Source organism: Cnephaeus nilssonii (genome assembly GCF_951640355.1).
Source record: "Cnephaeus nilssonii genome assembly, chromosome: 6".
NCBI classification, from domain to species: domain Eukaryota; kingdom Metazoa; phylum Chordata; class Mammalia; order Chiroptera; family Vespertilionidae; genus Cnephaeus; species Cnephaeus nilssonii.
In genome coordinates, this window is record NC_137077.1 from 97105471 (window position 1) to 97121963 (window position 16493).

At 39.5% G+C, this 16493-nt stretch overlaps 1 protein-coding gene and 1 pseudogene across 5 annotated transcripts in view; one reads left to right on the top strand and one right to left on the bottom strand.

The window, feature by feature from the left end:
* The window catches only part of MTUS2 (microtubule associated scaffold protein 2), a 603680-nt gene that overhangs the window by 22855 nt on the left and 564332 nt on the right, over positions 1-16493 (top strand). Inside the window, exon 1 of one of the 4 annotated variants that reach the window (XM_079775059.1) lies at positions 14457-14496. The exons of the other annotated variants lie outside the window; for them this stretch is intronic. The gene's annotated coding sequence lies outside the window, so the exon portion shown is untranslated. Of the gene's footprint in view, positions 1-14456; positions 14497-16493 lie in introns of those variants that run through there. 4 annotated transcript variants of the gene reach the window in all.
* Positions 13867-15551, bottom strand: LOC307101127 (inactive ubiquitin thioesterase OTULINL-like; annotated as a pseudogene). The gene is made up of 4 exons: positions 15267-15551; positions 15120-15176; positions 14247-14468; positions 13867-14048 (listed from the first exon to the last, which is right to left on the bottom strand). The product of its transcript is annotated as an inactive ubiquitin thioesterase OTULINL-like (transcript).

A 16493-nucleotide genomic window follows, 5' to 3' on the forward strand; every position in this document is an offset into this window, starting at 1 on the left:
CCCCTGCAGGCCTGGTCCCCCCCAACTGCCCTCCCCTGCAGGCCTGATTGCCCCCAACTACCCTCCCCTGCTGGCCATCTTGTGACAATGTGGGGGCGGTCATCATGTGATGATGTGGGGGCTATCTTGTGATGACATGGGGCGTCCATCTTGTGATGATGTGAGGGTCAATTTGTATATTACCTCTTTATTATATAGGAAGGCTCCTGGAACCCTGAATCCATCCTGCCTTCAAATTACATTCAAATATTAACTTATAAAAATGCTTTTTCTTATTTTAATGTCTGTAGTCTTATGAAAAGAAAAATAATTCTAGCCAGTATTGTAGCTGGCCTGCGGAGAAAATGCAGATTGCTATCACCTAGGGCTGTGTGGAGATACAGAGATCAGGTATTTACCTGGAGAACCAACTCCACAGAAACAGGACTTTTTTTTTTTATCTGAGTGTAAAGCTGGAGGTGGAGAAGAACTGAGACAGGAATGGGGAAGGGAGGAAAGTGGGTTAAAGCTCTTCCACATCTCAGAGGTGGGCTGCCGAGGGGAAAGGAAGACAAAATTACCCAAAGATGCTTCATTAATAAAAAGTTAATAGGAACAGATAGCATTAGCTCCACAGGAGATCTTTCTGTAACCTTCTTAGCATCTGTCTCTAATAAGAATTTTAAACAGTGAGCAAACTCAGGTCTGGAAATTATCCTGCAGAAAACAAATGCAGGTTGGGCAGGAATAGGATGAACAATGGATTTGTTCCCATTAGCAGCTTTTATGAGTAAATCGGAGCCATATTCTGTTCACCACAGGAATGCTTGAGAAGGAGTTGTTGAAGAGTGGAGGATTTCCCCTTTTTCTCTGAAATGATTTCTACTTACATATGAATTTGGATGTCTTCAGATCTTATTATCTTGACCCCTTTTCCACCATCCTTTATACCATCCATCCATCCATCCATCCATCCATCCATCCATCCATCCATAGAGACTCTCTCCTTGATCACACTTTAGTCAGGTTCCTCTGAGCTCTCTTCTTGACAAGGCCTCAACCCTGGCCTATAAGAACTGCAACTTTCATAACAGCCCTTTTCACCCCAACAATAAGAGACTTGGAAAAACTCCAACAGGGCTTCTAACAGATTAAGGCCATGTCCCTGGGATGTCCCAGGCCCCCTTGAGTTCCTGTTTGGAAAATCTCAAGACTGCCAAAAGAATTTACCCTTTGTTCCAGCCAATAGCTGATGATAGGCCCCCTCCTTTTATTAAGCATTTATTAGAATAATTTAGAATTATAATCCTTTCTCTTCCATTTTAAAATGTATACGTGTCTCTTACAACCCAGGAGTGTCTTTCTCAAGGACCTGACAGCCATTCCTTTGAAATACAGTCATTAGGAATGAGAGGGCCTGTCTCCCATCTCTGTGGGAGGTTAGGGGCATAACTTTGACAAATGCCAGTTAGCACACTCAGAGGGCCTAATCACATTGACAGTGACCAACTACCCTACCAGTCCTTTGTAATTTTCCATTTCCTTGACTCTGTTTGAGCTCCACTTGTCACCTCCTTATTCCCTCATTCACCTCTACAGGGATTGAAGTTGAACTCAGTTCTATACTTTAGTTCTTTCCCCTAATGCAGTACATACTGAATACCACCTGTCTTTACTGTTTTTAGTTAACATCCAGCTTTGTTTTTAACAACATCCAACAAATACTTTAAGTGTGTGTGCCAGGCGCTGTTCTAGACATTAGATATTATAGAGCAGTGGACAAAACAGACAAAACAGAAAAACTTACAATCTAATGGATAAACTGAAGTAAAATATTTAATATATCAGGTAGGGATAGTGCTATGGAGAAAAGTAAATCAGAGCTGGGAGAGAAGGAGTGTAGGGCGGGGAATTGTTGTGTTATATAGGGTGCCCAGGGAAGCCTCCTTGAGGGAATGCTGAGCCGAGCCCTGAAGGGGACTGAAGAGTGAGCCATATGGACACCTGGGGAAGCATTGCACTCATTAGGGGGTCAACCATTGCAGGAATTTCAGACCAGAGCTCTGAGGGCGCTCAGGAGGCGAGTAGGGAGGCCTGGTGCTGCAGGCACTTGTGAAGAATCACATGCTAGTGACCAGTGCTTTCTACAGCAGCCTACCTTTGTAATTTTGCCCATGGACCCTGCTCTCCAGCGACCTGAGGCTGTGTCAGCGAATGGACATGCTGCTCTTGTGGCCTCAGGAGGCCTTATGTTGCTGCTTGGGCCAGGTACAACCCAGGGCCTCTCAGGGCGTCTGGAATTCAGTTTAGGCTGCTACATAAACTAGGAGGAGGTTGTGTGTTTTCATTGATGGTTTCCCTTGGCTTACAGGAAAGGGTCCACCAGGGAAGTTCCATTTCAGCTTGGATTCCCTGAAGTCCCCTTGGGCAAATAGAACTGTGAAGAATAAAGGATTTTGACAGTGAAAACTACACGACTCTTTTTTGGAGACTATCAAAACGTCAAGAACCTATAGCATCTCCTTAGCTCCGTGGTCGGCAAACTGCGGCTCGCGAGCCACATGAGGCTCTTTGGCCCCTTGAGTGTGGCTCTGCCACAAAATACCACGGCCTGGGCGAGTCTATTTTGAAGAAGTGGCATTAGAAGAAGTTTAAGTTTAAAAAACTGGGCTCTCAAAAGAAATTTCAATCGTTGTACTGTTGATATTTGGCTCTGTTGACTAATGAGTTTGCCGACCACTGGCTTAGGTGAAACTGAAGCAGAGAGAACCCCATGGCCTGAAGGTACCTGGGTTAGTTAGGGTTTGAGGAGGGGGAATTGCTCATTGGCTCCTCTATGCCCGGTGGCTGCCCTACATTTAACAACCAGAAAACACACACGTGGACCTGGCAGCGGGCTGTCACGGATCCCTCGGGGGAAAGGTGAGAAGCCAGTGGGGAGCAGCAGCCAGGACCTGTCTGCTGGTAGAAAGGCCTAACCTTCTGGGATGTATAGGGGACATGGGTATGGGAGAGGATGGATGGATAACTGTTGACTTTTCCAAGCCATTAGTGTATAACCATTGTTTATTCAATGCAAGTCAAAGAAGGAATCTTCCATGTAGACAAAGATTCTTTGGATTGTTTGCTGGCAGGTAGGAGCCTAATAACAGCCAAATAAGACACAAGCAGGTGGCATCAGGAATGTAGCATATTAGGAAATGGATAGTCTTGCCTCTTCTATGCATTTGTCATCGCATTTGCAAGCTTCTCTCATGCCCTAGATGTGTAGAAAATGAGGGATTTAAGGTTATTCCTGGGTATTTTATACTCTTTAGCTTTTGTGAATGGGTCCTCTTCTAATTGGTTATTCATATATATGTCCCTCACCCCCACCTGCACCCTCTCCAATCTGGGACCCCTTGAGGGATGTCCAACCGCCCGTTTAGGCCCGATCCCGGTGGGCGGTTGGACATCCCTTTCACAATCCAGGACTACTGGCTCCAAACTGCTCGTCTGCCTCTGCCTGATTGCCCCTAATAGCTTGTGCCTGCCAGCCTGATCACCCCCTAACCACTCCCCTGCCAGCCTGATCGACGTCTAACTGCTCCCCGGCCAGCCCGATTGCCCCTAACTGCTCTCCCCTGCCATCCTGGTCACCCCTAACTGCCCTCCCCTGCCAGTCTGGTCACTCCTAACTGTCCTCCCCTACAGGCCTGGTACCCCACAACTGCCTTCCCCTGCAGGCCTGGTCCCCCCAACTGCCCTTCTTTGCTGGCCCAGTCACCCCTAACTGCCCTTCCTGTTGGCCTGATCATCCACAACTGTCCTCCCTTGCAGGCCTGGTCCCCCGCAACTGCCCTCCCCTGCAGGCCTGGTTACCCCCAACTGCCCTCCCCTGCAGGCCTGGGTCTCCCCCAACTGTCCTCCACTGCAGGCCTGGTCCCCCTCCAACTGCCCCCCACTGCAGGCCTGGTCCCCCCCCAACTGCCCTCCCCTGCTGACCTAGTCTCCTCCAACTGCCCTCCTCTGCTGGCCCGTCACCCCTAACTGCCCACAACTGCCCTCCCCTGCAGGCCATCTTGTGGCGGCCATCTTGTGTCCACATGGGGGCAGCCATCTTTGACCACATGGGGGTGGCCATCTTGTGTCTTGGAGTGACAGTCAATTTGCATATTACTCTTTCATTAGATAGGATGTATATGTTATACATATTGGTTATATTGTCTTAGTCCTTGGTTATCATTATATAGTCAATTGGTTATCTATATTATACATAATGATTATGTTGTATTGTCTTAGTCTGTTCAGGCTGCTATAACAAATAAGACAGACTGGGATGATTATAAACAATGAAATTTATTCTCATAGTTCTGGAGCCTGGGAAGTCCAGGATCACAGCGTTAGCCGATTTGGTGTTTGGTAAGGGCCTGCTTTTGGTTCATGGATGACATCTTGTTGCTCTGTCCGCGTTTGATGGAAGGGGCCAGCAAGCTGTGTGGAGCCTCTCGTACAAAGGCACTAATCCGTTTGTGAGGGCTCTGACCTCATGACCTGATAACTTCCCAAAGGCCCCACCTCCTAATACTATTTATTACCTTGGGCATTAAGTTTACAACATATGAATTTAGGGGGGAACAGATATTCAGTCTGTAGCATATACATAACCAATAATTAATAGATAGCTATTAATTTTAAGATATAGTTGTATAACCAGGTACTTTTCAAGTTATCAATTCTAACTTTTCTGTGGTTATTTCCCAGGTAGACAATCATATCATCTGCAGAAAATAATTATTTAGGTTTCTTATCCTATTTCTATTTCATGTTTTATTACTAGAGTGTAGATTAGATAGAAGAGATTGTTAACCCAAACTGTGGAGGGACTTTTAAAATGAGCTTGATTATTATCTTTCAGGCAGATGTACTTCCCTGTTCCCAGAGAGGATAAACTGTTTGACCCCTCAAGACTTCTCCTTATTAGTTTTGCCTCCCTTTGTTCACCTATATACCCATTGAACCAGTAGGTTCAGTTCCCTTAGAAAAACAAAACACTGTGTACACAGTCATTAAAGGTACATCAACAGTGTATGTGATTAGGGCTAAGTTAGTATTAATGACAAGTTGATATAGACTTTGGGAACTTTGACTCACCTGCAGAAATGAAAAGCCAACATAGTGCTTTATTCTATAAAGACTATGATAAGGCAAGTAAATTCGTCCAGAAATAGGCTAACATTGATATAGTTATTTTAAAATGCTTTTCAAAAGTGTAGTGGAAAAGAGCATGGGATATAGAGCCATGGATTATGAAAAAAGGCACTAAAACAGTAGAAACAAATACTGAACAGTTAATAGGGAAGTTAAATTTCCACACTTCACCAGACTGTTATTGCAAAGTAGTAATCTAAAAACTTAATATGAACACTATCTCTTAAATGACAGTATAGGGAAGTAATCTTAAATCATCTATAATTAATTGCCTTTGTGCTAGGCTGTTTGAAATTACTCAAAATAACTTTCAAGACAGGCAATCTTTCTCTACACACAATTGTCTTCTTGGGTTGGAAATTTTGCTACATATTATGCCAAGCATTTTTGTCTCTATTTCTTTTATTCCTGTAAGTTAATTTTCAAAGGAAGCCAATTTAAGAAATGAGATCATACAACAGAATAATTTTGGTTGAAATTGTTATTTCTAAGCATATTCTATTCGTGTTGTATAATATCTTAGGAAGTTTGTATGGAATATATGAGAAGCATTACATTTAATTTTCTAAAGACTCTGGCATTTATTCCTTAAAAAAAACACACCACACACCTAAACCATGTTGTATTAGTTTAACTGGCAGCTTGTATTGAGTTTTATATTGAGTGAGCTAATTTGCCTCTACTAGCAGTTTTAAGAGTAGTTTAATATGACTACTTAGTTCTCTAGTCCCAAACTGTGCACTAAAATTTTTCTGCTAGATTTTAAGATTATCATTTTGACAATTCAAAATACTGTAGTGGAATATAAATGGGAGTTAAAACTAGTATGTTAGTTTGGAGAGTTAAAAAAAGGGAGAGATGTGATCTGAAATCAACCTCTTCCAGGGTTAAGACTAGAGAGAGGCTTGTCAGGCACTTGCCTCAGCACAAAATTTAAGGGGACACCAAAAAATTGAGCAATAAATAGAAATAATATTTTAATGAGGTTTAAAAAAATAAAAATTAGTGCAAAAATCCATGATGAACAAAATATCAAATTCTAAAAAGATGTATTTGATTTTTCTTCTTTTGTCAGACTCCCATGTGGAGTAGTATGACACTTGCTGATCATTTCTTAATTTAAAATTATGATAATTTTGTTCATCATGAGTTTTTTGAATTAATTTTTAAAATACTACTTATCTTGGAACCACATCTGGAATTCTGGAGTGAGAACATTCTGTAAATCCTCTTCTCTAAAACATCAGTAAGAACAAAAGTTTACTGAGTGAGGCAAAAATTGTCAAACTACTTTAGAAACCTGGAAATTAACCTCTTAAAACTATCCAAGGAGTTTATTCAAGAAAAAAAAAATCGAGTCTTGATAAGAACAGTGAACGTTGTGGCCTTTAAACTTATCCCCATTGTTCCTTTCTAGCACCATAGGACCTTTGAAAGCTGAAAACTGCTGGAGAGAAAGGATAAGTGCAGAGCTCTTTAAAGTCTCCGAAAAGTGTTGCTGTGTGAACTGTCTGGCAGCTCTCTGTAAAGCTCCATTCTCAGAGATTGTTTTTATTTCACCTAATGAATTCTAATGACTCAGAATTCATTCAGGTAAATAGCAGTAGGGCATTTGTTAAAAACAATCAGTGGCAGTTGTTGAACATCACAGTTGCCAGAAGTGGATACATGAATTGGGGTTAACAAGAGGTTGACTAAAAAACTTAAAAGGAATAATTGAGAAAGGAGATATCCATAGAGGGTTTTGAAAAGCTTTGACATATTTTTTAGAACCTAGAAAGCCCATATTCATGCACAGGTCTGTGTATATGCTCCACAAAGACTTGAAAAGGCCCTAATCTATCACCTCTGGCTGACATTGGAACTTTACACAAGCAGGAAGAAAGGCTTAGGTAGAGTTATAAACTGCCTATCACAGCATAGAAAACCTGGGTCAGTATACACACAGAGCCCCTCAGCAAAGGGTGTGAGACATATTGTTTCAAAGTATTTAAGGAAATTTCTGTTCCATCATTAGCTGACTACTAAAGCAAATTGAGCAGAGACTTAAGTGGCTGCTCATGATAAAGAAAATAGACTTTACATAATTAGTTTAGGAAATGGACAAACAGCATTAGGAAGAAGAACAACAACAAAAAACAGCAACGACAGTAAACCTTTGGTAGTTGGTGGTGGAATCTGATTTCTGGAGTTGCCATATTATTTGAAATCCAATTTTCAACACAAAATTAGAGTACATATAAAGAAACAGGAAAGTTTGACTCATTTGCAGAGATAAAATACAATAAAAAGTGTCCCTGAGAAAGACCAGATATTGATCTTATAAAACAAATGTTTTAAGTCAATGACTATGAATATGTTAAGAATAAAAGAAAATTGTGTCTGAAGAATTAAAGGAAAGTATGAGAATGATGTCTCACCAAATAGAGAATATCAAGAAAGAGATAAAAATTATTAAAAAAGAACAAAATAAAAATCCTATAGTTGGAAAGTATAATAACTTAAATGAAAAAAAAATCACTGGAGGGGCTCCACAGCAGATTTGAATTGGCAAAAAGAAAGAATCAGAAACTTTATAATAGAACAATTGCAATTATACAATTTGAGGAACAGAAAGTCTAAAGAATAAAGAAAAATGAACAGAACCTCAGACTATTCATCATGAGTATAAAAATATGCGTAATGGAATTCCCAAAAGGAGAGGAAAGAGAAAGGGACAGAAAGAATACTTGAAGAAACAATGGTCACAAAATATGTAAAATTTCATTTAAAACATTAATCTTTACATACAGAAAGTTGAATGCATTCCAAGCAGGATAAACACAGAGAGCTACACCTAGACACACAACAGTCAAGTTGTTGTAAGCAAAAACAAAAAAAAAACTAGTAAGGGAGAAGTGAATCATTATGTACATTATGTACATAAGATTAATATCTGACTTCTCATCAGAGATCACAGAGGCCAGAAGGTAGTAGGATAAAGTACTGAAAGTGCTGGAAGGATCACCATCCAATCAAGAGTTCTATATCTAGCAAGACTATCCTTCAAAATTAGAAAAAAAGGGAAAAAGATGTGTTAATTAACAAAACAAGGGAATTTGTTAAAAAATCTTAAAAACCAGATAATTTTTCACTAGCAGACCTGCCCTACAAGAAATATTAAAGGGAATCTTTCACTTATTTTATTGATTTCAGAGAGAAAGGGTGAGGGAGAGAGAGCTAGAAACATCAGTGATGAGAAAGAATCATTGATTGGCTGCCTCCTGCATGCCCTGTACTGGAGATCAAGCCCACAACCCAGGAATGTGCCCTGACCAGGAATCAAGCCATGACCTCCTGGTTCATAGGTTGATGCTCAACCACTGAGCCATGCCAGCTGGGCTTAAAGGGAATCTTGATATTGAAGGTTGTAATGAAAGAACGGTAGACAATAACTCAAATCCACAGAAGAAATAAAGAGTACCAGTAAAGGTAACTACTTTAGTAAATGTAAAATATTATAAACTATTAAGAAAAATATTTAAAAATGTAATAAAAGAGCAAAGGAATTAAAATGGCATTCAAAAATATCTATTTAACACAAAAGAAGGCTGTGATGGATGAATAGAGGAACAAAAAAACATGACATATAGAAAACATAGTAAAATGGCAGATGTAAATCCTACCAGTAATTACACTAAATGTAAATTGAGTAAACACTCTAATAAAAAGTCAGAGATTGGTAGAATGAATTAATAAATATGATCCAGTTATAAGCTTTCTACAACAGATCCACTTTATATCAAACACAAATGGAATGGAATAAAATATGCTATGCAAACAATAATCAAAAGAGAACTGGGAATGGCCATGCTAATAATGGACAAAATAGATTTTAGTAAACAACTAGAGGCCTGGTGCACGGATTTGTGCACTGGTGGGGTTCCTTGGCCTGGCCTGTGCCCTCTTGCAATCTGGGACCCCTTGGGGGATGTCGAATAGCCGGTTCGGCTGGATCCCCCACAGGCCCTGTCCAGACAGGACATTTGAGGGGAACAAATAAAAAATCAATAATAATAGTTGGAAAGTTCAATGTCCTGCTATCAATAATGGATTGAAACTAGACAGAAGTTCAACTAGGCCATTAGATTGGAAGTCATCAAGGAAATAGAATAGTTAAACAACACTGTATACCAACTACATACAACTAACAGACACTTATAGAACACTTCATGCAAACACAGCAGAGTACACATCATTCTCAAGTGCACATACAAAATTCTTCACAATAGAATATATCAGGCCATTGAACATATGTTAGGCCACAGAACAACTCTCAGTGAATTTAAAAGCATTGAAATTATACATAGTATGTTTTCTGACCACAATGGGGTGATATTAGAAATTAATAGCAGAGGAAATTTCAGAAATTCACAAAATGTGGAAGTTAAACAACATACTCTTAGTAGCCAGTGGGTCAAAGAAGAAATCACAAGGGAACTCAGAAAATACTTGAGGTGAATGAAATAAAAATGTACTAAAACTTACAGGATGCCAGTAAATCAGTGCTTACGGGGAAATTTATAGCTATGAATGCACATATTAACAAAAGAAGAAAGATTACAAATCATTAACCTAACACTTACTTTAAGAAAGTAGAAAAGAGCAAACTAAACCCAAAGCAAGTAGAATAAAAAGAATAATAATTCTAGGGTGGAAGTAAATGAAATACAGAATAAAAAATACAATAGAGGAAAACCAACGAAACAAAAATTGGTCCTTTGAAAAGATTAACAAAATCGACGAAATTTCAGCTGACTGACCAATAGAAAAAAAAGGCTCAATTATTGATATCAAGAATGAAAGAGCATCACTACCTGCCTTAGAGAAATAAAAAGGATCATAAGGGAATATTATAAGTAATTTTATATCAATAAATTAGATAATCTAGATGAAATGAACAAATTCCTAGTAAGAAACAGACTATTCAAATATTTGAAGATGAAATAGAAAATCTGAAGTGACCTATTATAAGTAAAGAGATTGAATTAGAAATAAAAAAGAGTGTCCTACAGAGACAAGTCCAGGCTCAGGAGGCTTCACTGGTAAATTATACCAAACATTTAAAGAACAATTAACAGCTATTTAGCACAATCTCTTCCAGAAAATGGAGAAGAAGGGAACATTTATCAGCTCATTCTTTGAGGCTAGTTGTATTTTTATACCCAAACCAAACAAAGACATCACAAAAAAGTACAGACCAATATTCCTTATGAATATAGGTGCAAAAATCTTCAACAAAATACTAACAAACCCAAGCCAGCAAGACGTAGAAAAGTTTATACATCATGACCAACTGGGATTTATCTGAGGAATTCAAGGCAGGCTTAATATATGAAAATCAATGTAATACACCACAGTAATAGACTAAAGTACAAAAACCACACATTCATCTAGATAGACACAGAAAAAGCACTTGGCAGGTTCCAACTTCATGGTAAAACACTCACAAAACTAGATATTGAAGGAAATGTCTGATGAAGGACATCTACAAAACGCCACAACTAACACCATACTTAATGGTGAAAGATTGCCTGTTCTAGATAAGGAACAAGACAAGGGTGTCTGATCTTGTCACATTTGTTCAACATTATACTGGAGGTTTTAGCAAATAAAAAGAAATACCAGGCATCCCGATGGGAAAGGAAGAGGTAAAACTATCTCTATTTGCAAATGACATAGTTTATATAGAAAATCTTAAGGATTACACACACACACACACACACACACACACACACACACACACACACTCAGAACTAATAAACAAAGGTTGCAGTATACAAGGTCAATAAACAAAAGTCAATTCTGTATATTTTCAGTGAAAAATTTGAAAATCCCATTTACAATAACATAAAAAAATGAATGAAATATTTAGGAATAAATTTAACAAAAGACATGCAAGACGTGTACACAGAAGACTACAAAACATCACTGCAAAAATAAAGATAACCTAAATAAATGGAAAGACGACATGGATTGGGAGATTTAATATTGTTGAAATGGCAATGCTTCCAAAATTGATTTACAGACTCAGTACAATCCCTATCAAAATTCCAGTTGAAGGTTTTCAGAAATTAACAAGCTGATCCTAAAATTCATGTGGAAATACAAGGGATTCAGAATAGGCAAGCAATATTGAAAAAGGAGAACAAAATTGGACTTGTACTTCCTGATTTTAAACTCCTAAGCTACAGTGATAAAAATAGTGTGGTACTGGCATAAGTAAAGACATAGATCAATTATATTAAATTGAGACTCCAGAAATTAACCTTTACTTTTATGGTTATTGATTTTCAATAAGGATGACAAGATAATTTAATGGAGAAAGAATAGTCTTTTTAACAAATGGTACTAGAAAAGAATGAAGTTGGACCCTACTTCAAACTGGGTATACAAAATGAAATTAACATGGATTATTGACTTAAATGTAAGAGCTAAAACAAAAAGACTTTTAGAAGAAAAGAAAATTAAATATATCATGGATTAGACAATGATTTCTTAGAGGTGACACCAAAAACTCAAGTCACAAAACCAGTTATAAATTGGGCTTCATAAAAATTTAAAACTTTTCTTTAGAGAAAAGACAGTCCACAGAAGGGGAGAATATTTTTGCAAATCATATATCTAAAAAGGAACTTGCATCCAAAGTATCTTGAGAATGGTTGCAACTCAATGATATAAAGACAGATAACCCCTGTTAAAAATCGGGCAAAACATTTGAGCTGACATTTTTCCAAAGAAGATATACTAATGACCAATAAGCATATAAAAAGGCGGTCAACATCATTAATTATTAGGGAGATACAAATAAAAGTCACAATGAGACTACACACCTGCTAAGATGGTTGACATAAAAAATACTGACAATAACCAGTGTTGGTGAAGATGTGGAGACTGATACATTGCTGGTGGGATTGAGAAATGGTACAGCCACTTTGCAAAAACAATAGCTAGTTATTCAAATTATAAACATAGAGTTACAATATGACCTAGCAATTCCATTCCTTTTTAAAAGTTATTTTGTATTTATTGAAATTCATAACAGACTGGAGAAGTACCTCCAAAATAAAGATTACCAAAAGAAACTAGAAGTGAAGATGACCAAAAATTAGTTTGCCTGAGTATCGACTATTGTTGGTATAACACATTACCATCAAACTTAGTGACTTAACAAAAATTTATTATCTTATAGTTCTGGAGGCCAGAGGTCTGACATGGGTTTCACTGAGCTAAAATCAAGGCATTGGGAGGGCTGTGCTCCTTTCTGGAGGCTGCAAGGGAGAATCTGTTCCCTTGCCTTTTCCAGCTTCCCGAGGCCGCCTGCATTCCTTGGCTCATGGCTCCTTCCTCCATCTTCAACACCAGCATGTTGCATCTCTCTACTGTCTTTCCCAATTTCTAAGTTCTCTTTGACTGTAACACTCTTCTAATTTCCTCTTCCACTTTTAAAGACCCTAGTGATTTTATTGGGCTCACCTGGAGAACCTAGAATATTCTCCCTGTAACAAGATCAGCAGGTTAGTACCTTAATTCCACCTGCACCTTCATTTTCCTTTGCCATTTAATCCATCATATTCACAGGTTCTGGGAATTAGGATGTAACAACTTTCTAGGAAAGTGGTGTGTGTATGTGGGGGGAGCATGGTTCTATCTACCACACTTTACACATGTCAATACACCACATTTTAATATTTTCATGACAGTTCAATAATTGTCATTCAGTTGCCTTAATCTACAGAATTTATTTTTCTATCCACATCAAATGTATTTAACTGGCCAGATGCAATAGTAACAAAAAATGTTAAGAAATATAAGACAAATTGTACAACATAAAGTAGTGTTTATTTGTGTGTATGTGTTTATATATGTATATGTAAAAATATGTATACATATGGGTATGTATGTGTATGTGTATACATACACACATGTACACATAATTTTACAGTTAAGGGTTTCTAGAAAATCAATATACCATAGAGATTCCTGGAAAGATAATGCTTATAAAATAAGGTCACATTTGTAAGGATCCAAAATCAACTAAAAATTCTTAATGAAGAATGCAAAAATTAGAGAAAAAGAAATATTATTCTTTTTAGGTTAGTCTTTTTCCCCCATTCATTTTCTCCTATTGTTATTCTTGTCCAAATTAAATGTCCTCATGCTCTTAAAGACCTGCCATGGCCTAACCGGTTTGGCTCAGTGGATAGAGCGTCGGCCTGCGGACTGAAGGGTCTCAGGTTCGATTCCGGTCAAAGGCATGTACCTTGCTTGCGGGCACATCCCAATGGGAGGTGTGCAGGAGGCAGCTGATCGATGTTTCTCTCTCATCGATGTTTCTAGCTCTCTATCCCTCTTCCTTCCTCTCTGTAAAAAAAATCAATAAAATATATTTTAAAAAAAGACCTGCCATGTAGGAAGAGACCACAGCCCTTATCAACAAAGTTAATCACCAACTTACAAATATATTAGTGCAGTTGCTTTGGAGGAAATCCCTGAAACCAAGGAAAAGCCATCTGTGCACTGTTGCATCCAGTGTACCTGTAATTCAGGAGAAGATCCTAATTCCTTCGGTGACTGTAACACCAGCTTTGGTTTCCCAGAAATACTTTACTTGTGAATGTGACCACTGTCATTGCGGGCGGCTGGTCCACACCAGACTTAGAAGATGAAAAAGTGGCAGTGGTGGTCATTCTCAGTCAGCAGGGAGATCTCCAGCCACTCCCTGAGTGACTTCTCTGGGTAGCCAACTTCATAGTCCCTAGAGTTAAGACTGAACACTTTTATCTTGACATCAAAGGTGAATGCAAGTATGCCAATCTTTGCTAGTCCACATGTGGCATCTGTAGGATTTAAGTGATTCATCTTGAAGCTTAAACAGATCAGATGATTGTTTCCCAGGAAATTGAGTGTAAAAAAACTGGGAGTGCCCTTTCTTGTCTTCATTGTTCATAAACTTTGCTGACTTGATATAGCAAATGATGGGCTTTAAAGCTTCTCACAGTTTGTGGTCCAGAATGGATTAGAAAGAAAGATGTTACACATACTTTCTCTCTTGTGATACTTTTGAATCCCACTGAATTCAGTCCACTGTATTGTCAGTAATTCCACACCTTTACATAATTTTCCAAACACATTTGAACCTGTAGACTTCTCAGGACCAAAACTATGTTGCTGGATCCAACTACAACCTTGAGAAAAGAACAGTTTTTCAGGAAGCTTAACAATGTCTTTTCTTTCATCCAGATTGGAAAAGAGAAGCCCTGGCTGAATATCCTATCTAATAAAGAGGTAATATGCTAATTGACCCTCATGCTGCCGCAAAGATGGTGGCGCTCATAGCCAATAAGGAGAGAATATGCTAATTGACTGCCCTGCCCTCAAAGATGGCGGCACCCACAACCAATAAGGAGGGAATATGCTAATTAACTGCCACGCCCTCAAAGATGGCGGCACCCACAGCCACAGATGGCAGTGCCCAGTCCCCTCAACCCCGCTGGGGCTGCAGGAGTGCAGCAAGGCTGGGCCCACCCACCTCCGGAGTCTCCTAGTCCCCTCACCCCCCCCCAGCCACCCAGGGCCGGCCAAGGTGCAGGCAAGCCTTGGATGGCAGCTTCCCAGCCGATGCCCAAGGTGCAGGCAAGCCTCAGATGTCAGCTGCCCAGCTGCCCAGGGCTGGCCTGAAGCACAGGCAAGCCTCAGATGTCAGCTGCCCAGCCGCCCAGGGCCACCCAAGGCTCAGGTGACCAGGGCCAGCCGAGGCTTGCGTTACCGGCAGTGGCAGCAGCAGAGGTGTAATGGGGCATCGCCTTCCCCTGATTGCTGGGTTGCCTCCCACCTGAGGGCTCCTGGACTGTGAGAGGGGGCAGGCTGGGCTGAGGGGCCCCCCCTCCAGTGCATGAATTTTCATGCACCGGGCCTCTAGTCTGAAATAACACTGATCTTAGTGCATCATAGTTATCTCTCTTTACCTATGCAACACATTTAACCCTTTGCACTCGCTTGCTTTTTTCTCAATTCCTTTATTCTAATGCTAACCGTGTGGAGTCACACTCGACATCCGAGTGTAAAATGTTAATATGATGCCACCAAAACAGCTCCTCTTAAGCCTTCCTCATCAGCTTGGCATGGGTCATCTCCCCTTTTCATTCTCCTGCACAATACCAGTAACTGAGTATATCAACTTCTGCCTCCATGCTGAGGTTCCTTTTGAATTTTCTCTGCAGGTATCAAACCTACCACCATTTTAGCTGGTGCTCTAAATATAAAGGCAACCTTCTGAAGTACAGAGGGTGGTCATTGGAAATGAAACTGCCAACATTACAGACCCCTTTGCTATTTTCCATGCAGTACCTAGGGTTGGCCTGTGACTAGTGTCCAGGAGTGAACTCAGTCATTCCTGCAGAGGGGGCATGAGGCCACTCCCACTCCTGACCCCTGGGGACTGCTTGGTGCCACCATGCAGGCCTGTGTCCTTGGAAGGGCATGGAGCCTCAGCTGTGGGTCTGTCAGCCACACAGCCAACAGGTCAGGCTTGCTTCACAGCCGCAATGCCATTCTTAAGTAGATAGACACCCAACAGAATTAAAAATATATCCATATAAAACTTGTATACCAATTTGTACATAATAGTCTCTAACAGGAAATGATTCAAATATCCACCAATGTGGCATATTCATACAATAAAATATTATTCATTCATAAAACAGGAATGAAGTACTGATTCCTGATATAACATGGGTGAACTTTAAATACATTTTAAGTGAAAGAAGCTGGACACAAAAGACCACATACTGTGTGATTCCATTGATATCAAATATCCAGAACAGGCAAATTCATAGAGACAAAATAGATTATGGTTGCCAGGGACTGGGCTTAGGGAGGCCAGTGGAATAACTGCTAATGGGGATGGGGTTTCTTTGAGTAATGAAAATATTTCGGAATTTGATAGGGCAATGGTTGCACAATCTTGTGAATACAGTATATAAAAATTACTGAATTGTATCCTTTAAATGGGGAATTTTATGGTATGTGAATTACATATCAGTAAAGTTATTTAAAAATATATTCATCTTGATTATAGAGTTTTTGGTTCCTGTTAAATTTTGTGCCTAAGGCAAGTGCTTTGCCTCACTCTAGTCCTGGACAGGCTTTTCCCTGTAGGGCTATTGACTCAGAATTTGCTAAGATATCTAGATGGGAAGATTGGAAACAAAAGGGAAGTTAGTACTTAGGTATGAAGTGCCAACAGCTGACAGTAGAGAAGGAGAACTCCAGTGAGTTAGTCT